The 25,754-nt window shown below is 40.1% G+C and overlaps 1 protein-coding gene and 1 long non-coding RNA gene across 3 annotated transcripts in view; one reads left to right on the top strand and one right to left on the bottom strand.

Annotated features, from left to right (window-relative positions):
* The window catches only part of plekhg4b (pleckstrin homology domain containing, family G (with RhoGef domain) member 4B), a 300,679-nt gene that overhangs the window by 185,593 nt on the left and 89,332 nt on the right, over positions 1 to 25,754 (bottom strand). The gene's annotated exons all lie outside the window — the stretch shown is intronic.
* Positions 4,295 to 8,919, top strand: LOC140713967 (uncharacterized). The gene is made up of 3 exons (XR_012095788.1): positions 4,295 to 4,467; positions 8,189 to 8,313; positions 8,663 to 8,919. It is a non-coding gene; the product is annotated as an uncharacterized lncRNA (long non-coding RNA).

The raw sequence follows: 25,754 nt of genomic DNA, 5'->3' as shown, positions 1-25,754 counted from the left end.
TGGAGGTGTTCAAAGTCACGTGGAATTTAAGTGTGTCCATTGTTGACAACTATATGGGATGGATCCAAATTCCCTAAATGGGAAGAAGGATAGATTTCCCTTAACCAATGTGTCTTGATCAAGACGCAGGCCGGCACGTGGCACCCTGTATCAATGATTCTGATGAAATTCAGTGTTCAATTAGTGGCAGTGAAAGAGGTGGTGCAGATCATCTGCAGATTAGGCATTAGGGGAGGCTAGTACTTACTGTCACTGGTGGAAAGTACATCTCAGGGTATGACCATAGCTGGGTAAACTATGATGAAGAACATGATTAAGATTGGAATTTTTGAAGGATGGACCCTGACCTTAATGGAGAGTCAGCGATGAGCCATTAACCATAAGATACGCTGCCTCTGACCTGCCATTGGAGTATTTTGCTTACTGCTGATTCCAGGATACTGATACTGTGAGAATCAGCAATGTTAAGGCCACTGGATTTGCCCACCTCACAGCCTTCCCACTTCCTATTATTATTGTCAGCAGTTAATGAAACAGGATACCCAGTTTTTTTAATCCTCCACTCTATAATATTTCAATCATCCCCCAGGCATCTACTAAAAATGGCCATTTCATTGACATGCAGGAGACATCTCTGAACTAAAGCAGCAACTCCCAGCGCAGGTTTTCCTAGGAGTTTACAACATTAGCTAATGAGGTCATGATCTAAAAGGTATATGGCTACTGCTACCTTCCTTACTTGCTATTATTAGGCTATCAGACTGCCTACCTATGTTGTCTGAATGCTTAAATTCAATCCCACTGCCTCACTGGTTCACATCAACTCTAAAGCACAGGAGTAACGGGAGCAGCGATCTGATCTACTGACATAAAATGGGCCTGCTGGGTGGGACCTCCTGAAAGAAAGTGAGTCAAATAAATTTAGTTAGATAACTCTGTTGTGTAAAATCAAAATCGGGTTTAATATCACTGGCATATGTCGCAAAATTTGTTGTTCTCATTGCAGCACCAGTACAACTGATGCACCATCAATAACTCACTCTGAGACGTAAAAGCGAGGTATCGGCTTTTATTGATTGGAAGAAGGAACAAGCAGTGAGTGACCACCATACTACATCCTGGAGACTGAGAGGCCGGGCTCAGACCTCCATCACCTTTATACAGGGGTCTGTGGGAGGAGCCACAGGAGCAATCATCAGGGGGCGTGTCCAGACAGGTATATGTAGTTCACCACAACAATGCAATACATAATAATAGAGAAAAAGTAAATTACTATATATATAATAGTTAGATTAAATAAGTAGTGCAAAAATAAAGATAAAAAGTTGTGAATAGTGTTCATGGGTTCAACATCCATTCAGAAATCGGATAGCAGACAGGAAGAAGCTGTTCCTGAATCATTGACTGTGTGCCTTCAGGCTTCTGTACCTCCTTCCTGATGGTAGCAATGAGAAAAAGGTATGACCTGGGTGATGGGGGTCCTTAACGATGGATGTTGCCTTTTTGAGGATTTGCTCCTTGATGATGTCCTGAATACTCTGGTGGCCATGATGGAGCTGACGAAGTTTACAACTCTCTACAGCTTATCCTTTGCAGCAGCACACAGCATCCTCCCCCCCCCCCCCCCCACCGCATATCAGACAGTGACGCAGCCAGTTAAAGTGATCTCCATGGTAAAAACTGTGTTGCATTGGAAAATAGATGAACAATTCTTGTCTTAGGAACAAGTTCCTACTAAACTATGGAAGTAAAGGAGATGAAAATTGCAACTGAAGGAACACACAAAGAGAATTTTTTCAGCATAATAGGTTGCACAGACATAACTGAACATAAGACAAGTGGGATCGACACAGCAAGCTTTCTATTATTGTAATTTTCTATAATGATATATCATATCAAATAAAAATACATCATTTTAGTTTTCAAATAAATGCTGGATACCTCAGGGTACTCAGATAATTAAAGACAAAAGAGCCAAATCTAAAGGGAAATCCAAAGAAAATTTATGCTTTGAAACCCCACCCCCCAGAGTCTTCAAAGTGAGCCAATGTTGTATATTCTGGAGCAGACTCTCAGTGTGCCACATACAAAAGCTTATTTACTTAAGTCAAGAATCAATGTTTTATTCTTTTTGTGGAGAGAGGAACCAAGAGAAGAACTGATATGGCAAGGTGGAAATGTCTTTTTGCCTGCTGTGCTGGGAATTGAGCAAGTGTGCGAGGGTTATGAGAGAGAAAGAGACAGAACTAACGAGACAAAAACAGAGAAAAAGAGACAGAGAATGAGATAGAGAGTTAGAAAGACAGAGAGAGAACAGAAAGATGTGCTGCTTCTAGCCCTTGTCCGTTGTCTACAAGCCCATCTGATGGATTGTGCTTGAAAATGTAATACATGGGTCTGCCTGAACCTCTGTGCATGCAGGCTGCTATGTCAGGGAAACCAAATGTGGTCAGTTGAGTCCTCAGTGGTGCCATTCTCAACATCGAGGCAGAAAGCGGTGACTTCAAGGCCCACTCCAGAAATTCGACTTGGGCTTGACCATTGCCTATTTTAATGGTACAACCAATCTGCACATCAACTTAAAGATCATTAAAAAGAATGTTTCTAGATTGGAAAATACACAGGCCTAAATCTTCTTCCAGGACACATTAAGCTGCCATTGCAAAAGAGGACTATCCTAGCATTTAGTGAGGTCTGGAGCTCCACTGTTTCAGCATACACCAGCCCAGGGCACTATGTGTCTGATAGAATATGTACTTGCTTCAAGGCACTTCTACCACATCTTTGCACTGCTGAGGGGAGAGGAACAGACTGTGGAGAAAACAAGACTGAAATGATTGACAGAAGAGGACAAAAGGGGGATAATAATGCTTGTGTTGTGGGAAAGGGAGAGAATCCTATGCGATCTAGAGAAAGGATTGACAATCAAGGAAACAACTGAAAAGTATACATTGGCTGTGACTGGAGTTATTAAAGTCCTGAGAACAATGGCATCAAGGGGGTAAGGACGCTTATTAATGATACAAGCTTAGAAATGTAACTTACCTGTAGGAAAATGGATGCCTTTGACTGCCCTGCTGTGGTCCAGGTAGAAATGTACACATTAACTAGTGCCACTGTAAGCCTTTACACATCTGCTTTGGTTTTTGAGCTATGTGCCCTTCACACATCTCAGATACATGACAGAATTTTGTTAAAATTACATCAAAACAAGCATTGCAGACTGTGTGGCATCAGTGAGCAACATTCACAAGATGGTGATGCACATGTTTTAATGATGGGGACTTGGTTCAAAGAAAGACAGCTCAACATGAAGTTACAAGGAGAGAACGGATTGGGATGGATTATTGAAAAAGGCTGAGTAGTGACCTTATGAAGGGTATAAAACAGGCAGATAGTCACAATCATTCTTTTCCCTGGGCAGGGTAGTCTGACACTCAAGGGTATAGGCTTAAGGTTTCAATGGGATCTGAGAAACTAGTTGTCCACACAGAGGATGGTGGGTATATGGAACATGCTGCCAGAGGAGGTAGGAGAGGCAATACAATTACATGTTTTTTAAATAATTGGATTGGTTTATAGGGATATAGGTCGATAGGCATCTTGGTCAGTATGGAGGTCCTGGGCCAAAGGGTCTGTTTCCATGATGTATAAGCAGTGACTCCATGAGTCATAAGTATTCACTCAGGCAGAAAAACTCAAACTTGATACAGAAATCCTGGACACATTTTTTTGTTGCATGGTTGCAAGCAGCATTTGTACCAATTCAGATCTGACTTTTTTTTTTAAAAATTACCAACTTGTTCGAAAACAGTCCATCAAGCAGCAAGGAAATCTGAACCTTGCTGCGTCCAACATTCAGGGAAAGTGCATCGAAATGTGTCGATGACCATCTCTGATTTTCACTGGAGTGGCAGAGCAGCTGGAGTCCGCACAAGTGCTTAGTAGTACACCCCACACAGATCAAACAGCCCTTGATCTTTGCTCAGGTTTACTGCCCCATTCCCAATCATTCCAGCATTCCTTTGAAACTGATAGCATGCAACAGATGGCATTGTATTTGGAACTCTCAGTTACTAAACACTGACAACACTCTTACTGTGCTCCAGCTCCGGAAGCTGGTTGTTGATCAACTATGGAGAGATAAGTGTCCCCAAAGCCAATCTCAGGAACTACGAACAGAAGATATTTGAATGTCAGTGAGCCTGAGCATTGAGGAATCCTTCTGAAGGAATTAATGGACTAAGAAAAATAAAGATACCTCCACAAGTGCAGGGTGTTAATAGCTGGAACTATCAATGTACCTGTTAACCCATGATCTTATTGCATTATTTGAATGAACTACATCATTCATGTAAAATAAGACCAAAATAAAGAAAATTGCAGCAACTTGCGTGGAGATTGGCAGCTCTGTCCAATCCTCGATGAATCCCTAATCCCAATGATAGCCGTAGAATTCAAATTCAGGTAAGTAAAATAAATTAAGATTTTTATTAAATAGTAAGCCTCAGATTAGTGGCCAGGTAGTCACAAAACCACAGCTGGCTCCGTAACTTCCTTCAGAGCAGGAAACATCATCCTACTCTGAGCTCTGTGTGATTCTGTAGCCACCAATGTTGTTAACTCTTAAATGTCACTTAATTTCATGGCAAACAATATATGGTGGTATCGCTGGTGATGTCAACATCCAATATGTGAGTAAATAAAAACACTCACTCACTTCTACAAGCTTGTGCTCCTGTTCAATAGGACTGCATCTGATTTGCAATACAATTCCACTTTCCAGCCTTTGATCCATATCTTTTGTTCTCTTTATGTGATATTGATATCTACTGTATACATTGATTTCATTCTCAAGAGTTCTAGTTGTCCGCCAGAATCCCTGCCCTATAGGGATTTTCCTTTTAGGTTGCGCAAAAAGGTACTTCCCATGTCCCTTTTGAAATAAGCTGATGTTAAAAATATGATCTTAAGAGATTTTTGTATTTACTGAAAGAATGTGGCACCCAGTGGTAAGGGCAATATTAATCATCTACCCCTAATTGCTCTAACGATGAACTATCACAAGATGCTGGAGGAACCCAGCAGGTTGTAGGATCCTGATGAAGTGTCTCAGCCCGAAATATGGACTATTAATTCCTCTCCTTAGACACTGCCTGACCCACTGAGTTCCTCCAGCATTTTGTGTGTGTTGCTCTGGATTTCCAGCATCTGCAGAATCTCTTTTGTTAATGATGAACTATTTTTTTGAATTACTGAATTACATATACATGCACTCATAATTGATGTTTGATGGAGCAATCTAGTGTTTGAACCAAAACCAAGTGATAACTAAGAAACAGGGATATATTTCCAAGACTGTATGGGCAGTGACCTGATTGGAAACCTGCAAGCATTAGAGCTCCCATACTCATGCTGATAATCTGAGAGCCAAGTTCACAATTTGGTATGGTGCTTTTGAATTAGCTTTGGCATATTGATGCATGCTATTTTATAGATGGTTCCTATTACAGCATGTCAACAATAACCATTGTAGTTTCAATACAACCAAAAATCAACTTATTTTAAACTTCTGCGAATTTCAGTCAACACCACTCGACATTCTACACTGATGGGAATACAAGCCAAGTTTCTACAGCTAAGTAATTTAGTGTTTGGACTTAATAATGTTCTGATGTACATGTGTTGAGCACTTTCCATGGACAATACACCTCTCCCACAGTATGATGTCCAAAGCTAGATTTATTACCACATAACAAATCTGCCCTGAAAACCTTCTTCCCTCTTGTATTTCGTGTTAGACAATAGACAATAGACAATAGGTGCAGAAGTAGACCATTCGGCCCTTCGAGCCTGCACCGCCATTCTGAGATCATGGCTGATCATCTACCATCAATACCCGGTTCCTGCCTTGTCCCCATATCCCTTGATTCCCCTATCCATAAGATACCTATCTAGCTCCTTCTTGAAAGCATCCAGAGAATTGGCCTCCACTGCCTTCTGAGGCAGTGCATTCCAGACCCCCACAACTCTCTGGGAGAAGAAGTTTTTCCTTAACTCTATCCTAAATGACCTACCCCTTATTCTCAAACCATGCCCTCTGGTACTGGACTCTCCCAGCATCTGGAACATATTTCCTGCCTCTATCTTGTCCAATCCCTTAATAATCTTATATGTTGCAATCAGATCCCCTCTCAATCTCCTTAATTCCAGCATGTACAAGCCCAGTTTCTCTAACCTCTCTGCGTAAGACAGTCCGGACATCCCAGGAATTAACCTTGTGAATCTACGCTGCACTTCCTCTACAGCCAGGATGTCCTTCCTTAACCCTGGAGACCAAAACTGTACACAATACTCCAAGTGTGGTCTCACCAGGGCCCTGTACAAATGCAAAAGGATTTCCTTGCTCTTGTACTCAATTCCCTTTGTAATAAAGGCCAACATTCCATTAGCCTTCTTCACTGCCTGCTGCATTTGCTCATTCACCTTCAGTGACTGATGAACAAGGACTCCTAGATCTCTTTGTATTTCTCCCTTACCTAACTCTACACCATTCAGATAATAATCTGCCTTCCTGTTCTTACTCCCAAAGTGGATAACCTCACACTTATTCACATTAAACGTCATCTGCCAAGTATCTGCCCACTCACCCAGCCTATCCAAGTCACCCTGAATTCGCCTAACATCCTCATCACATGTCACACTGCCACCCAGCTTAGTATCATCAGCAAACTTGCTGATGTTATTCTCAATGCCTTCATCTAAATCGTTGATGTAAATCGTAAACAGCTGTGGTCCCAATACCGAGCCCTGTGGCACCCCACTAGTCACCACCTGCCATTCCGAGAAACACCCATTCACCGTTACCCTTTGCTTTCTATCTGCCAACCAGTTTTCTATCCATGTCAATATCTTCCCCCCAATGCCATGAGCTCTGATTTTACCCACCAATCTCCTATGTGGGATCTTATCAAATGCCTTCTGAAAATCGAGGTATACTACATCCACTGGATCTCCCTTGTCTAACTTCCTGGTTACATCCTCGAAAAACTCTAATAGATTAGTCAAGCATGATTTGCCCTTGGTAAATCCATGCTGGCTCGGCCCAATCCTATCACTGCTATCTAGATATGCCACTATTTCATCTTTAATAATGGACTCTAGCATCTTCCCCACTACTGATGTTAGGCTGACAGGACGATAGTTCTCTGTTTTCTCCCTGCCTCCTTTCTTAAAAAGTGGGATAACATTAGCCATTCTCTAATCCTCAGGAACTGATCCTGAATCTAAGGAACATTGGAAAATGATTACCAATGCATCCGCAATTTCCAGGGCCACCTCCTTTAGTACCCTAGGATGCAGACCATCTGGACCTGGGGATTTGTCAGCCTTCAGTCCCATCAGTCTACTCATCACCGTTTCCTTCCTAATGTCAATCTGTTTCATTTCCTCTGTTACCCTATGTCCTTGGCCCATCCATACATCTGGGAGATTGCTTGTGTCTTCCCTAGTGAAGACAGATCTAAAGTACTTATTAAATTCTTCTGCCATTTCTCTGTTTCCCATAACAATTTCACCCAATTCATTCTTCAAGGGCCCAACATTGTTCTTAACTATCTTCTTTCTCTTCACATACCTAAAAAAGCTTTTGCTATCCTCCTTTATATTCCTGGCTAGCTTGCGTTCGTACCTCATTTTTTCTCCCCATATTGCCTTTTTAGTTAAGTTCTGTTGTTCCTTAAAAATTTCCCAATCACCTGTCCTCCCACTCACCTTAGCTCTGTCATACTTCCTTTTTTTTAATGCTATACAATCTCTGACTTCCTTTGTCAACCACTGTGGCCCCTTCCCCCCCCCCCTTTGAATCCTTCCTTCTCCGGGGGATGAACTGATTTTGCACCTTGTGCATTATTCCCAAGAATACCTGCCATTCCACTGTCTATTCTGCTAGGATATCCATCCAGTTAACTTTGGCCAGTTCCTCCCTCATGGCTCCATAGTCTCCTTTGTTCAACTGCAGCACTGACACTTCCGATCTGCCCTTATCCTTCTCAAATTGCAGATAAAAACTTATCATATTATGGTCATAACTTAACATATTATGTTATGGAACAGAAGTAGAATTCCTATTCTGTGAATATGTGCCACATTGAGTCACATTCCGAGGAGGCTGTGCTTTCTCTTCCAGCTTTCCAGGAGCGAAAAGGAACCCCAGGATTCCACAACACTCATGCCTCTTTTTCAGCTGCTGGAGAAACAGCAATGGCTCTCGTGGAAAGTGGGTGAAGGAGGTAGTCAAGGAGGATCCAGCAGGTAAGGAACCTTAGCTCATTCATATACGGGCCAGTGTAAAAGCATGTAGAAGTGCATCAACAGAACTTACTAACCTTCAAATCGGAGCATACACTTGGAGCATGACCACCCTCTGTATGTCATCATACAGATACACCCCTGAGGTGTTTAACAAAAACACCTCACCTTAAAATGACCGCACAGACATATACAACTCCTAATCCAGAATTTCAGGGTATTCCTGAACAATACCTGAAGGGAGAGACCTGAATGTTGTTCAGTTACCAAGGTTATTGCTGCAAAGTCTCGTACTCCTTGTTCTGAAAAATCAAGATGACAACACTGTAATCTAATTTCTTTTTTCTATCAGGAAGAAGATTTCACAGGATTTCCTCTTCCCAAGTGCTTTCTTGGCATTCACAAAATTCCAGAAGCTTCTGCCCTTTCCAGCCCTGTGAGAAGCTCCCAACAACGCAGGTGCACACCGAAACTTACGAAACGTGAATCAGTATCAATATTTCAAGTGCCATTTCACAGCAATGTACAATAGTTATCAACAGAATTCCAAGCACAGCCTTTGGTTGTTTGCAGAATATTGTGTTTGATGATTAAAACCTTAAACTAGAACTAATTTTGTGGTCTCTCTGACAGCAGAAATCTTTATATACTTATGTCATGGGTTACCTTTAACAGGCATTTCACTTGGAGGAGTAATTCGTGAACTGGTTCTGCAAACTGCTTTGAAACTATTCATAAAGTAAGCAAACCAACATCAGCATCCTCAGCAATAAGGCCTTAATTAAACTCCATGGTTGGACAACACGTATTTGCATGCCTGACATTGGACTCTCAAAACATGCGGTCTATTCGAAGCTATGTGGATAACAGAGGAAATACATCAAGGAGTACCCTCAAAGCTTTAGTAAAAATAAAGCATCCTCACTGATTGTGGGAGCTGCCTGCCCAACGCTAAGCAAAGTGCAGAAAGATTCTGAGAGCCTCTACTCTTTTTGTCACAACCACACAAAAACCCAATAAAAGCTTCAGAAGAATTAAACTATCTCCCATCAGAACACCTGCCATTCAAACATCTCCAAGAGCACCTAAGGCAGAATTGATCATTCCCATATTGGCCTGATTAGTACCATCAGAACTCATTGAACTGGAAAGAGATCAAGTCATCTTTGGTTCTAGGGGATCTCCTACAAAAAGGGCGGGAAGAATATCTGCACCACATCTAACTTAATTTGCCTGCTCCTAAACCTACAGAAAAGATACATAGATTCCAAAAATTATGCCTCTTAAGTTATGAAAGGGTGTAGGAAGAAGGAACCAATAAAGACTTCCCAGTCATGAATATTCAGAAAAAAGAAGCACCCAGAAATGGTCCAAGTTTCTTAACAAATTCCAAAGCTTTAACCTTGTGACACAATTGATACAGGAGTGCTGCCCTTCTGTCAAAGAACCCCTGAATTTGATGGGCCTTTACCGCTCCTCCTAAACTCACTTTGCTCCCATCCCTTGCTGGGGAAATATTTTCATTATCACCAGTCATTGCATGAACTGCCATGCCCTGCAGGTTTCCCTCAAAATCATACTCATGCGAGAGAAAACGTGGGGAAACTTAATTAAGGTGCAGGAATTAAAATTTCCCACTTCCTCTGTCAAAGTTTCAACATCTGAACCACGGTCCCACCAATTTACAAACTGTTTAGGTTCATCTACATGATTTTGCAAAAGTCCTAGCACATGTACATATACATCTAGGGTACTGGAATAATTTTATATATTGTACTGTACTGCTCCCTTAAAAAAAATTCATGATAAATATGACAGATGATAAACCTGATTCTGATATGGGATTCTACTGTGGACTGAGAGTGGGAAGGAGACAGCGAGAGGGGAATCATGATTGGGAAAAGGGGGAAGGAGCAGGAAACAACAGGGAGACATTCTGTAATGATCAATAAACCAATTGTATGGAATCAAATTACCTTGCCTGATATCTCAGGGCTGGGTGTGCCTGCACGCACACCAACCCCCACCCCAGCACTCTTCTCTGCCACCTGTTCCACAACTCCGCCGCGGTGCTACCCTTGTCATTCCCAACATCCGTTTCACTAGCCGGATTTACAAACTCGCTCTCCAGTCCACGTTGACAAATACAGTACTGTACGAAAGTCTAAACTCACTTAGCAATGTGCAGACTTAATTAATAATAACTTAACTTTATATATTTACTTATTTATTTGTTTGCTTGTTCATTTATTTATTAATTTCCATGTTCTTCTGCCCTACCCAACACCAATTCCCCTAATCCCAACAAAAGTTAAAACTGCAAATTAAGTTTTTGTTGTCAGGGAATGGTAATTTTATATCCTGTTGTAAATGGCATGGAATAATAACTCATCCCTGATAAATAATCATTGTATCAATGTATTCTCAAGATTTTCCTCTGACTACAGTCATGTTTTTATCCCCCATGAATATGGTTCTATTTCAAGTTGGTTTAAAAGATACACCTTTTTTATCTCTGCAGTTCAATTGCTGAGGTTAGGTTGAGTTATTTTTGTTCTGGTTTCCCCTCAGTGCCTTTTATAATCATTTTCAGCTGATGTCTGGACTTTTCCAGGTGTTTCACAGTTATGCATATTGCACTTGAAATTAAGCTAGTTAACGCAAGGGTCAAACATGCAACATAATTTTAATATTGGATTCCCAATTGTGCAGTGTAATTCAGATTGGTACAGCAATACTTTATAGTCTACAATAAAAGTTATTACCAGTACAAAGCTTCTGCAACTTGCATTGCTTAACATTAAGACAAAGGAGACACCTTTTGCTTCCTATGGACATTACTGAGCTACACCAAAGCCAGAGTAGGTCCACCCCTTCCTACCCTCAGTACTAACTGCAAATTGATTGTACAACTGACACAGAAAAGAAAGCCACATTCTTCATGAAAGGAAAGCTATCTGATTAGCAATTCTACAAGAGAAACACATTTCCATAAAATCTTTGCACCAATGACCATTTATAAACATACATCACGTTTGATAATCAGAAATTGAAAGCCTTGCACTTTGTTAAAAATTATATATACTCAGTGACCATTTTATTAGGTAAACCTGTACACCAGCTTGCTAATGCAAAAACTGTATCTAATCAGCCAACCATGTGGCAGCAACTCAATGCATAAAAACATGCAGACAAGGTCAAGAGGTTCATTTCTTCAGACCAAACATCAGAATGGAGCAGAAATGTTATCTAAGTGTCTGTGACCGTGAAGTGATTATTGGTGACAGATGTGGTGCTTTGAGTATCTCAGGAAGTGCTGATCTCCTGGGATTTTCATGTGCAGCAGTCTTTAGAGTTTACAGAAAATGGTGCATAAAATGAAAGTGTCCAGTGAGCGGCAGTGCTGTGAGGGAAAGTGCCTTGTTAACGAAAGGCATCAGAGGAGTTTGGCCAGATTGCTTGAAGCTGACAGGAAGGCAACAGGAGCATCTCTGAAAGCAAAACATGTTGTACCTCGGTGTGGTTGGGTTACGACAGCAGAGGACCACAAACATACATTGAGTGGCCACTTTATTATGTACAGCAAGTACCTTATAACGTGGCCACTGAGTGTAAATGTGACCTTTCACAGCACTGTTTCTGATTCAATAACAAAACAGTCTGTGCATTTTGATATATGTGGTAATGTACCAAAACGCATTAATGCACTTCATAGGAACATTAATATTTGACAATATATCAAGCAAAGAATTAATATGACAGGTGTACAAATGCCTTAGTCAAAGAGAGTACATTAGCTGAGAGGGGCAGCTACTTCTATTGCCACAATGGCATTTAAGCTGAAGAAATAAATGCTGGACTTGCCAGCAATACCAAATCACCCTGAAAGAATAGTGAGACCCAGGAAGGTGTAAACATATGAAATATGATACTTAAAGCAATATCCAAGGTATTGCTTGATAGCCTAGTTTCATCTATTCGTCTCAATGCAATTACTCAGCCACAGAATGAATCAAATTCATATCCAGCTTCCTTCCATTAAAACCATTATCAGGAATCTGTGATGCAAATTAAATCTTGACTCAGGTCCAAAGATTCTGCTCCATTCGCATTCAGTTCAGATTTCTGTCACAATGGAGAGTATTCTGAAGGAAATCCAAGTGGAGAATGAAAACAAAGCATACTTTCAAGCTCGGTGAAAATGCCCACTGTTGGTTCAGTTGTGTCGCTGAACCCGTTATGAACTTTCCCCTTTTTCCCTTTGTCATATTGCTTTACTTTGCTTCCTTCTCCCACTCTGCCTGAAACTAAGGTACGCCAGCAGCTTCACTTAATAAAGAGTTTGAGGAGATTTGCAAACTTCCACAGATGTACAGTGACAGGTTCTGACAGGATGCATCACCACCTGGTGTGGAGGCTCCAATGCACAGGATCGAAAAAGGCTGCAGAGGGTTACAGGCTCAGCCAGTTCCTTCACAGACACAAGATTCCCCACCATTGATAATTTCTTAAAAAGGCAATGCCTCAAGAAGGCAGCATCCATTGTTAAACACCCTCACAATCTAGAACATGCCCTCTTCTCATTCAGGGAGGAGGTAAAGCAGACTGATACACACTCAACGTTTTAGGAACAGCTACTTCCCCTCCAACATCAGTTTTCTGAACAATCGGGGAACCCATGAACACTACCTACCTCACTATTCCTGTTATTACTATTAATTTATTTTTTTGTAACCGACAGCACTGTAAGTTGTACACTTTATCTCTTGCACTGTACTGGTTTCAGAAGGCACTGGGGAAGCACAGCGATGACTTGATGGCAGCAAAAAGAACTATTAACTGCCTTATTTATCACACTTTGTCTCAAAAAACGATCACTGCAATCGATAGCATGGTACTTCCCATTTGAAGTTGAGTTTTTGAAATGAAGTCTTGAGGTACAGGACAATTGTGGTGTGGCCCGGCCCAAGAGCATGGAATGAGCCATTGTTTGGCCATTGCTGATTCTGAATTGGAGGCAATTTGAAGTGACAGAACCGAGGTGAGGCAGTAGGGCCCAGGCCCGAGAGTGAGACACAAGCCAACGTTTGACCAGTTTAAGTGCCAAGCCACTTTGGAAAAGTCGGGTACTGGCCGAATCAAGGTGGCAGGGTCCAGGCCTGAAATAGCATCAGAGAAGCAGGACCCAGGTCCATGAGCAAGGAATGACCCATTGTTTGGCCAATATATGCGCTGGGCCATGAGGCAAGGGAAGGGCTGGTGATCAGCTCGCTGCTCACAAGGGTTGCCATGGACTCACTTTCATGAACTTCAGTTCTGAAGGTTATTTGCTTAGTTTTATTGTTTGCACAATTTGTTTTTTTATTCTGCACATTGTGTGTTTGACAGTCTTTTATAAAAATGGGTCCTTTTAGGTTTCTTGGCTTTGTGGCTGCCTGTAAGGAGTCAAATCTCAAGGTTATATATAGAATACATACTTCGATAATAAATGTACTTTGTACTGCTACCTCAAAACAACACATTTCATGACATATGGCAGTGATAATACACCTGATTCTGATTCTGAATATATTCATCTTTAGGCCTTCCTAGATTGTACACCCCAGGTCTATGCTGCCTTTACTGGCTTGGTATCCTGCTGATCACAATTCGCAACAGTGATTTTGCATCAAAAAAAGTATTTCAGAACCTCTGAGGAATTTCATAATTGCGAGATCTTTAATTTTCTTTCAAATGAATTTAATAAATAAAGTGGTCATTTATCCTCTCAAACTTGATCCACCTTTCACTGGGATCACTTTTTATCTATGTATAACAACCCATTCTCCACCTTTAGCCCGATATCCCTTGATTACCCTAACATCAGGAAAGTTACCAGTCTCCATTGTGAATACAATCATTGACTAAACCTGTTTGTTAGAAGGGAACAATGCTTCACCTTTTGATGATGACATTTCTTCTCATCTCACTCTTACTTGAATCTTATATCCGATAGTACAGAAAGACTAGAAAATGCCAGTATGTAGGTACATCCATCTAGAAACATGAATTTTATTTTAAATACGTACTTAATTTTTTCCTACACTTCACTATTGTCATGGTGTACTTTCAACTGTCAGCTGATTCAGCTCAGAAATCTTCTCTTGAAATGACTCCATCTCTTGTCCTCTAAGACATCTAGAACAGCCAGCTCATTTGACTAAGCTTTTAAATCATCTATCCTAATATTTACTATGTTGGTCATGCTTCATTTGCTGAGCTTCAGGGTTTTTGGCATTATGAGTGCTATTCAAACACAAGTCATTATTTCATAGAAAATCAGGAGAGCTGCTTTATTTACCGGTCATTATTTACCATGCAATCATCATTAGTAAAATTAGAGTATTTAATGTAGGATATTACAAATGAATATTTGACCTCTAAGTTTCCTGCATACAACATTTTGGCCAACTAATCACAACATCTAATCAATATTCATTCGGACCCCAGAGGAGTATATAAGCCGGCACTCTGAGGAGACAACACCCTCAACTGTGCATTGATGATGGCTTTTCGATTGGAGCCAAAACGCCTGCAAACATTTTGCCAAGCCTGGCGATCAACCAAACTTCCATACAACAATATGGTTTAATGTAAGAAATCTGGAAGCCAAATTTCCAACAGCAAATTGGTTGGAAATTAGTTGGGGCCAAACTATAATCATAGGAATATATTATTTGCACCCCTCTTCTCTTTTGAAGGTTTTTACTCATGCTACTAGAGTAAGCTCACTCCTCATGTTTCACACAGTTATTAGGGGGAAATGAGAGATATATTGACAAAGGAAGTGCTACATCATGAAAGTAGCTTATCACAAACTCTCAGAAAACATGGCTATGCATTTAATTCCTTCCACACTTTGTATCTAATAAAGTGGCCACTGAATGTACTTCCTCCGGAAGCTAAAGAAATTTGGCATGTCATCATCAACCCTCAACAATTTTTATTGATATTCCACAGAAAACATTCTATCTGGATGCATCACAGTTTGGTAAGCAACTGTCTGCATGTGACCGCAAGGGAGTTGTGGACTCAGCTCAGCACATCATCGCAATCAGCCTCCTCTCCCTAGACTCTGTCTCTTTCTCACCGCCTCATTGAAGCAAGCAAGATAATCAAAGGCACCACCCACTTCAGAAATTCTCTCTTCTCCCCTCTCCCACTGGGTGGAAGGTGCAAAAGCCTGAAAGCATATTCCACCAGGCTCAAGAATAGCTTCTGCCCCACTATTCTATCAAATATTTCCCTAATACAAGAAGATGGACTTTTGACATCACAATCTACCTCATTATGATGTTGCACCTTGTTGTTCACTTGCAAACACTTTCTCTGTAGCTGTTACACACCTCATTCTGCATTGTTAATCTTCGGTTTTGTTCTACCTCGATGGAATGTGCAATGATTTGATCTGTATGGACAGTGTGCAAAACAGGCTTCTCACCGTATCTTGATTTGTGACAATCATAAACCAATTCCAATTATGCAACAATATAAGTCTGTCAAAGTTCAAAGTAAATTTATTAGCAAAGTACATACAGTAAATATCACCAAATACAACCCTGAGATTCATTTACTTACGGGCATACTCAGTAAATCCAAGAAACATAATAGAATCAAAGAAAGACAGCACCTGGACAAACAACCAATGTGAGAATGACAAAAGAATGTGCAAATACAAAGAAAGAAAAAATAACAATAATTAATAAATAAGCAATACAAATCAAGAACATGAGATGAAGAGTCCTTGAAACCGAGTTCACAGGTTGTGGGAACAGTTCAGCAACCGGGCGAGTGAAGTTATCGCTCTCATTCAAGAGCTTGATGGTTAAGGGGTAATAAACTGGTGGTGTGGGTCCTGAGGCTCCTGTATCTTCTTCCTGATGATAGTAGTGAAAGGAGAGGAAGGCCTGGATGGTAGGAGTACTTGGCAATGGATGCTGCTTTCCTGTGACAGCACTCCGTGTAGATGTGCTCAGTGGTGGAGAGGACTTTACTCGTGTTGGACTGGGCTGTATCCACTACCTTTTGTAGGCTTTTCTGCTCAAGGGCATTGGTGTTTAATGAGGGTCATGCACCTTACCCCATGTTTGACTCATTTGTTCATACAGTGGTGTCAATACACACTCCAATTCCAGAATTACCACGTCAAGAGCAAAACCACAGGATAAACAACCACAAACTACACACAAAATAACATTTCAGCAAGAATGTTATTATTATTAGTAGTATTATCCTGGGCCCCTCTATTGGCAATTATTCCATATGTATATGTCACAGTTTGCCAAAAATAAATTGGGGGAGAAATGTGATGCAGCCTTTCTGGCTGGATGAGTGTGTTGGGGAGATATGGATGCATAAGATAATTGAATGTTTCATTTTCATATAAAGAGGATTTTTTTTGGTTGTAAAAATTGTAGCATTGTAAAAAGCTTGCTTCTCTCATAATATAAAAACTGAAAATATCTAACATACTATGGTATTCATCATCTCTGCATCAGCTTGCAGTCCAATTCAATTTATAATTTAGTCCAACTTGACATAGCCTGTGGCAAACTAGAATATTGAAGATTCAGTTCCCCTGATGTTATTCCCTGGGGCTTATTTATCAACCATCCATTGAAGATCAGAATGCTTCCAGTGATAAGTGCAGCTATGAAGCATCCACAAGGTAGAGCCATCCGCATGAATACACACAGAAAAGACAGGCAAGTGAAGAATTGCACGCAAGTTCCAGACTCCTCACAACCCGTAGGAATCACCAGTGTCACAAAAGAGAGGGAAGAAAAAATGAAATCGGTATTCTATGTAGGCAGAATAAAATTCCATTCAGAATGCTCTACTCTCCTATTTGGTGATAATTAAATCATCCTGAGGCTTATCATTTGCACATTTTAAGAATTGATCTAAAGATTGGCTCCACTTACCCATCAGGTTTCCTGCAGTCACTTCCACAAGCTAATTGTTCAGTTGTAATTAGCCAAATAGCTAAAAAAAAACAACAAAATATAACATAATGTAAATATAAATAGATGTCACTATTCATTATTGGAAAGGCCAATTCACATACTGCAATATTTGCAGAGTCATGCAGCACAGTCACTTTGCACAGTAACAGCTGATATTGACAACATTTCAGTGACAAACAATAACAACTGGTAGAGGAAATCAAAGCTCAAAATAAATTTATTATAAAAGTACGTATACGTCACTATATACAACTCTGCGGGCAGACTCAGTAGATCGATAATAGAATAATAACAATAATAGAATCGATGAAAGATCACATCAATTTGGGTGCAACTACCACAGTAACCAGAAATTTCCATAGGAATAAACAAGAGATATAATAACAAAACAACTACAGCAACAAGCAAAGTAAGTAGTGCATTATTCTCAGTACAACCCATCTAATCATTCAGTGTGATTTAGTACAATACCTCTATATTAATAAGCAATAATCTATAGCAATAATATTTTATTTATGTGTTACATATATTACTGAAAGGTGACTACTTAATTGCTAGACTGTTTTCAACCTTCCAATTTCCAAAAACTCAGCTAATACTTTGAAAGCACATTAAGGCTCCTGTGGAGTTATTTTTGATGAGCACAGTGACAGTGTAGCTTTCATTACTGTCTGCCAAATATGAAAGTCTAATTTCTACAACTTCAAGGGATTTGAAAAGTTGATCGCCAAAATAGATTAGATATTTCTTGCAGTAAGGAGGGTTGCAGGAAACAGTTGTATTCAAATTCAAGCATGGTTATAAAAATGTGCAGATGCCCTTAGAAAATTTATTGGCATTCATAAGGAAAGTAGACTGAGTGTGGGTGCAACTGGGAAGACAACTTCGAGTCAGAGTTTATTGTCTTATACACAAGCACATGTATTCGCAGGTGCAGTGAAAAACTTGCAGCAGTACATATACAGTAAGGAACAATCACAAGCAAGAAGTAAATTAAACATAAATTATGCACAACCTTTATAAGAAAGAACACAATTAAAACAGAAATAAGTCCACTTTAGTGCAAAGTTTTCAAAGTGGTCATAACATTGCTAAACTGCGGTGATTAAGGTTTTACCAGTTCATGAATCAAATGGCTGAAAGGAATTAGCTGTTCTTGAACCTGATGCTGGTTACGTTTTGTAACTAAAAACTCTAAACTAATTCAAAGGAAGACACGAGTCCAAAATGCAAGTATAATCGGAATCAGGTTTAATATCTCCAACATATGTCGTCAAATTTGTTGTCTTTGCTTCAGAAGTATGCTATTGACTATAAATTCATTCTCAATAAAGAATGCATCTCAACTATACACACAGTACAGTATACTATATAATACAACTACTATATACAGACATGAACAACATAGTAAATTTTAAATCCTCCCATTCAGGCCTAAAGATTTAATCGGTGTGGAGGATTTCTTGCTCTTGTGGGATAATGTCTTTCCTGACAATGTGAAACACTTTGGGTGGCAGGTGAGGACTTGTGGCTATGAAAACAATCTTAGGTTCTGTAGCCTCCTCTTTGGTGGTTGTAGGAGTTGATTCTACGACTGCAGGTAGTGGTTCTGACAGCTCTGAACACATTTCCTCTCCTTTTTCCTCTTCTGGTTTGTGCATCTTGATCTTCGGAAGTTCCATTTAGTTCACAGGAGTATTCGTTTTTTAATCCTTCTATTGCTTCCTTTACCATCTGATCTCTCCTGTTGGTTTCCTCATCCACAACTTCATCTGACACATTCTCCATTGACTCCTTTCTTTTTGGTCTTCCGTTAATCCAGCTGGGTTTTAGTCTTTACATCAACTTTTACCAGCAGCTTTTTGTCTCCCACTTGAAGTTAATGCAATAACCTTAATGCATGCAGAGCAAATTCTGGTTCTTCATGCTCACAAAAGCTGAATGCTTACAACTTTCCTGAAGCTCCTTGAACTCTCTTCCAGTTTAAAACCAAGACACATGTTTCAAGTCACTGCCTAATTAACATATCAGAAGCTTTCCCAGATATGTTGCCTACAAAACTGTGGCAGCTGGACCACTGCTTTTGTCACTTCCACAATTTCTCTGAGCAGTGTGGTCCAATATGTTTTCAAACCAGAGGCAAAGAGGTTGACACCAACACCTGCTTGTCCTCTGTTGGGCAACGGTTCATGGTGCTCAGCATGGAGACAATTGTGGCATCGTCCAGTACCTTCCTTAACTCACTTCCGGTTGGTTTCATTGCAGGGAATGTGGCATGCAAATTATGGATGGATCTCCAATGAGTTGTAGTAGTCTCCGCCAATCATGCCCCCATAATGCTGGCTCTCCTAGTTTTACCACATAAAAGCTGAATGTGGCTTGTTGTTTGTTGTATTTCACTGTCATGGACAACATTCCCACAGGAGTTAACTTCTCTGAATTATCTTCTCCTTGTATTTTCTTAGCTGGATATCTGCAAGACTTCAGTTTAGTATCTTTGAAATGCTATTCAAACTCATTTGAGCAATGACTGAAACAGCCAAACCAGTGTCCAACTCCATTTTAATTAATTTGCCGTTCATTTCTGGTGCAAGCCAGATTGCTTGCCCAATATTAGTTTTCATAGTCCTGTGTCACTCTCATCATCATCAGACTTGTCATCAACATGCAGATGTCAAGATGCAAAGAACTGCACACCCAGAGGCTGCCTGCATTGTCGCTGGTGACTTTAATCGAGCTGATGAAAGTCTCACCTTAGTTTTGTCAGCACATCCAGGTGAGCATTCGTGGAGATAACACACTTGACCACTGCTGCACTCCCTTCTGCAACGCCTACAAAGCACTCCTTCGCCAAGCTTTTGGAAAATCAGATCACTCTTCGATCCCACTTTTGCCAACGTACAGGCAGAGGCTGAAACAAGAGGCGGCCATAGTTAAAACCGTCCGCTGTGGGTCCGATCAATCGGTCTCCATGCCGCAGGATTGTTTCGATGACATCGACTGGCATGTCTTCCATGGTGAGGATGTCTCCGGCAATCAGCAGGAGCTCAAGAAAAGCAGCTACGATCTGTGCAAAGCTATCAAAGCTGCAAAACAACAATACAGGGACAAGATTGAGTCAAGATTCACAATACATAGCACACATGAAATGTGGCTAGGGTTACATACCATCGCAGATTTCAAAGCCAAACGTAGTGCTGCTGCCAACATCTCAGCCTCCAGCTGAGTTAAACAGCTTCAAGTTCCTCGGCATCCACATCAATGAGGACCTCACATGGTCTGTACACAGCAGGTGTGTGGTGAAAAGGGCACAACAGCACCTCTTTCACCTCAGACAGTTGAGGAAGTTTGGCATGGGCCCCCAAATCTGCAGAGTGGTGCGGACAGCCCAGCACATCTATAGTAGTGAACTTCCCATGATTCAGGACATTTACATAGACAGGTATGAGAAAAAGGCCCAAAGGATTACTGGGGACCCGAGTCACCCCCAACCACAATCTAGTCAGGCTGCTACCATCTGGAAAATGGTACCACAGCATAAAAGCCAGGACCAACAAGCTCCAGGACAACTTCTTCCACCAGGCCATCAGACTGATTAACTCGCGCTGATCTGAGTGTATTTCTATGTTACATTGACTGTTCTATTTATTATAAATTATTATAAATTGCAATGGTTGCACATTTTACATTTAGACAGAGACATAATGTAAAGATTTTTACTCCTCATGTATGTGAAGGATGTAAGAAATAAAATCAATTCAATTCAATTCAACTGTCAGCATACAGATTAATGCTCTTTTTTGAAACTTCAATATGACTTTTTACCTGTTTCTCTTCTTTTGCAGACCATTTATTTTTGTCTGCCTGGCATACTCTTTGTATGTGTCCTACTTTGTTGCATTTTCTACAAGTTTCACCTTTAAATCTGCATCAGTCTGGTGTATGTAAGCCCCTGCCACAGTGATAACTCAATTGGTTCAGCCAAATTGGCCCCTGTCTGGACGCTGAAATTTTGCTCATGCTCACTTTCATTCCTGACTGCAACTCAGTTGCGTATGCAGTTTCCATTGAAACAGCTATTTCAGCTGCTCTTTTAAATGTAAGCTGTCATTCAGATAGGACCTATTTTTGAATGCTTTCTTGTAAGATTCCACAAACTAAACAATCTCTCAGTGCATCATTAAGCCCGTCATTGAACTGACGATGCTCAGACAATCTCATCTATTCAGCCACCAATGCTGAAATAGCCTCCTTTTTGATTCCTCTTATGAAACCTGAAGTGTTCTAAATGTTCCTGCATTATTTTAAGAATGTCAGCAAAGCTTATTTCTGCTGGTTTGGTCGGAACAGAGAAACTTGGAGGCAGGTTATATGCCTTTAAACTGAATGCATTCAGCCCTTTGAACTGAATACATTCAGCAGAATTGGTACTTATTCTTATTGGCTATTTCATTTGCTTTGAAATATTATTCAATTAGCTCAGTATACTTGAGTCAGTTACTCATTGTGTAATCAAATGCATCAATATTTCTGATGTAGCCACCCATTCTTGATTTTGTATGATTATTGTCACTTGCTACTCACTCTTTATAAACCCATAATTTCTTCCATTTTCTGTCTTTTTATTAATTCAACAGCCTCTGCACGTGCTAGGCTGTGTTTTTAACTTGCCATTCCTTGCTGTGTTTTTGTTTGTTTGAACATCTCACTGAACTTCAACAAGTCGGTAGCCATTTCTGGTTCATTTTAATAATACCTCATTGCCAGTGTTATGCGTTGTAACTTCAAAACATTAACTAATTTAAAGGAAGACACTGGAGGCCAAAATGCGAGTATAACTTCATGTCTACTTTACGCAAGAAATGCACACTACCAGTGGTAGGAAGCTATGTGCCATGATGTGTTGGGTCTCGGCAGCTTCCTATGTTCCTACGCATTCAAATTACCTTATCAGACCATGATACAACCAGTCAGGACACTTTCAACAGTACATCTGTACAAGTTTGTAAAAGTCTTCAGTGACAAGCTGAATCTACATAACATCTTAAATAAATCAAAGATACTGCCAAACATTCTCTCTGATTGCATCTATGGGCTGGGCCCAGGACTGGCAATGGATAGATAATGCCCAGGAATTTAAAGCTGCTGACTCTCGTTACTGCTGATCCCCCAGTGTAGACGTTGTCCTCCTTCACCTTCCTGAAGTTAACAAACAACACCTTAGTTTTGCTGACGCTAAGCAAGAGATTGTCATTCTGGCACCAATCAACCAGGTGCTTGTCTCACTTGAGTAAGCTGCCTCATCACTATCTGTGATTTGTCCAACAGAAGTGTTGTCAGTGAGTTGAAAATGGCATTGGAGTTGAGCTTAGCCACGCAATTATGTGTGTAGAGAGAGAAGAACAGGGGGTTAAGCATACATCCTTGAATGTACCTGTGTTGATGATCAACAAGGAAGAGCAGTCACTGATTGAGGTCCGCCAATGAGGAATTTGAGTATTCAGTACCAGAGGGAGGTACAGAGGCTCTTGAAGCTTGATGATGAGTTTGGTTGTGATGATTGCGTTGAACACCAAGATACAGTCAATGAACAGCAGCCTGATATGTGACTTTGTATTGTTCAGGTGATCCAGGGCAGTTAAGGGGCCTAAGATATCACAGCAGTTGTGACAGTGGTGACAGTAGGCAGAATGAAGCAGACCCAGGTCATCTCTGAGACAAAAATTGAAGGCTATTCCAATGGTTGGGAAATATAATCTAAATTTTACTGCAATAAATTCCAATTAAAGAACAACAGCATTTAGGACCGACATCTATTCCTCAGCCACCAGTTCGATTGTTTTGCCTTTTAACTCATTGTTACTGTGGGATATTTTTCTGTGCACAAATTAGCTGGTACAATGTTCCAACATAAGTACAGTTTAAAATTTTAGAGCACTATTATATTTCTCAAAAATATTAAAATGACTAAAGGTAAGGTCTTTATATCACTTCACTGCTTTAGCAGCATCACTTCCTCAGGGACAACATGAATTGTCCATTTGTAGTCAGATTACACATGCACCAAGCTTGCAGATCCCTTGAAAAGCACCAGGGCCAAAGTGACTGCTCTGTGGGATTTTTTATGAGAACTTGAAGAAAGGTAGGGTTTAGGTTTAACATTTTATCACAAAAGCAGTACTCCACAACAATGCAGTCAGCCCGTCCTCAATGTGCACTCACACATCAGTCTTGACAATACCGTCAAATCTCCAGCGAATATCAATCTGTGTTATTCAGATGCAGAATGTGAGCTCTAAGCCAATAATTGACCAATTGAAGGCTCTGAATTTCAAATAACAATATTCTAAATGATGAATGGAAGCCAGATGATTTAATGCTTTCCTTGGAATTTCAGGACTTCCTACGGCTTTTAAGAAACTCTTAGATTTTACTGAGATAATTTGTTAATTACTAGGTTGAATTAATTCATTGCACTTCTAGTTTGGGCTTGCCATTTCAGGTTAGTAGAGTTAATTGAAGTATCTGCAATGTAGTGAAGGCCTGGAGCTGTTCCATAATGATTTTGCCAAATCAATTCCATCTGTGTCTGCTAAAATAAAACAATTGTCTTGCTCGATCCAAAAATGAAAATCAATCCGTGTTGTTCAATATCAACTTCTCACTAAGTGGACTCTACCATCTGCCGTATTCATACACTCTATTTTTGTTGAAGTAATTATTGGACCTGAATATTCCACTATCTCTGATTTCTACCTGACTCAACATCAGGCTCTTCCAAACCTCTACTGTACACGATTTGCTGCACTTTGCACCACGGCTTATCTTGTCTGTGATAACGTGCCCCTTTGGTAGAGGACAATATTTCAGAATGGGAACACTTCCCATCAAGGAAATTAAATGATAATCAAAAAAAGTCTATACCTGTTGGAAATCTGATATAAAAACAGATAATAAAGATTAGCTTTATGTACGTGAAACATCGAAGCATACAGTGAATGCATCATTTGCGTCAAATGATATCAATGAGGATTGGGCTGGGTGCAACCCACAAGTGTCAGCACATTTCCAGCGCCAACATACCATGCTCACAACTCATTCACCCTAATCTTTGGAAAGTGGGAGGAACCCAGAGCACCCAGAGGAAACCCACATGGTCACAGGGAAATGCACAAACTCCTTACAGACAGCAGGAGGAATTGAACCCAAATCTTACAGCTAGCACAGTAAAGCCTCATGCTAACTGGTACACTACTGTGCTGCCCTTACCAGCCAGGACTCAAGAAATTTTTACAATTAACTTCAATAACCTGAATTAATTCAGAAAGCAGTATTTGAGCTATAGTTCCTATTATTCCACCTCTGTGTGGGGGAAGAACAGAGATTAAACATGGTGTGTCACAAAAATTGAATATCCTATGGATATGCACTTGCATGCAGATTGGGGGATGAGTCTCATCTTTAGACAGTTGTGCTCCTGACAAGATCTTAAAAAATAAAAAATAAGGCTGAAGGGAAAGAAGAACTATTGAGGAGGAAATGGTAAAAAAAAATTAAAATTAAAAGTCTTTTTAAGAACAGAGTAGGAGGCACAGGAATCACTCTCTGGGGATAACTATACCTGGACTGCTCTGCTGAAATAGGAAAATCCCTATCCTCCTGAAGGACTAATTATAATTATCTTCCTGAAATTGCAAAAGCACAGAAATAACTAAACACAAGTTGTGGGCGTGGGACTTGTTGACGTTGATTTTTCATAACAGAAAGTCCAATATAAATTTTATATAATTCCTTTGAAGACTAAAACTCATTAGTTAAGTATGAATCAGTCAGTTTTTGTCGAGCTTCTTAGATTGTCAATAAACCCTTAAGCCATAACACAAATCGCTGACATATTACTTCAAGGTGCTATATCTGAAGAGACAAATTAATGAGATGCATTCTTTCCTGCAGTTAAAATCATTTTTTAGTTGGGGAAAAAGAATTGAGTTGATCCATCATTTAGTTGTCTTGAAATGAATTTGTCATTTCAAATTACATAAATAAAATATTAAGTGCTTGATTACAGAGTATAAATTTTGTTAGTGGGTTTTCACCAGAGTATTTTGAACTGCTGTCATTGAATGAAAAACAGATTTATATCTGCATGAGGAGTGGTAGTTCATTCCCCTAATTGGTCAATGCCTTGAGTGCTCTGCACCACAATAACATTTTGCATTTCATACTGCACCCTCAGCATAATAAACCATCCCAAATACTTCAGAGGCACCAAAAAAATTAAGTGAATTGCAAGTAAGAACGCTGGACCAGGAATAACATATCTTAGTTTTGTTTTTACTTTAAGCGATGCACGTACGTATCACGTGGTGCATTCATGTATTCACATACTTTTACATATAACCTGTAACTAGTTATTTAAATGATCAAGAATGCTTAATC

Source organism: Hemitrygon akajei, chromosome 20 (genome assembly GCF_048418815.1).
Source record: "Hemitrygon akajei chromosome 20, sHemAka1.3, whole genome shotgun sequence".
NCBI lineage: Eukaryota > Metazoa > Chordata > Chondrichthyes > Myliobatiformes > Dasyatidae > Hemitrygon > Hemitrygon akajei.
This window is presented reverse-complemented; position numbering and strand designations above follow the sequence as displayed.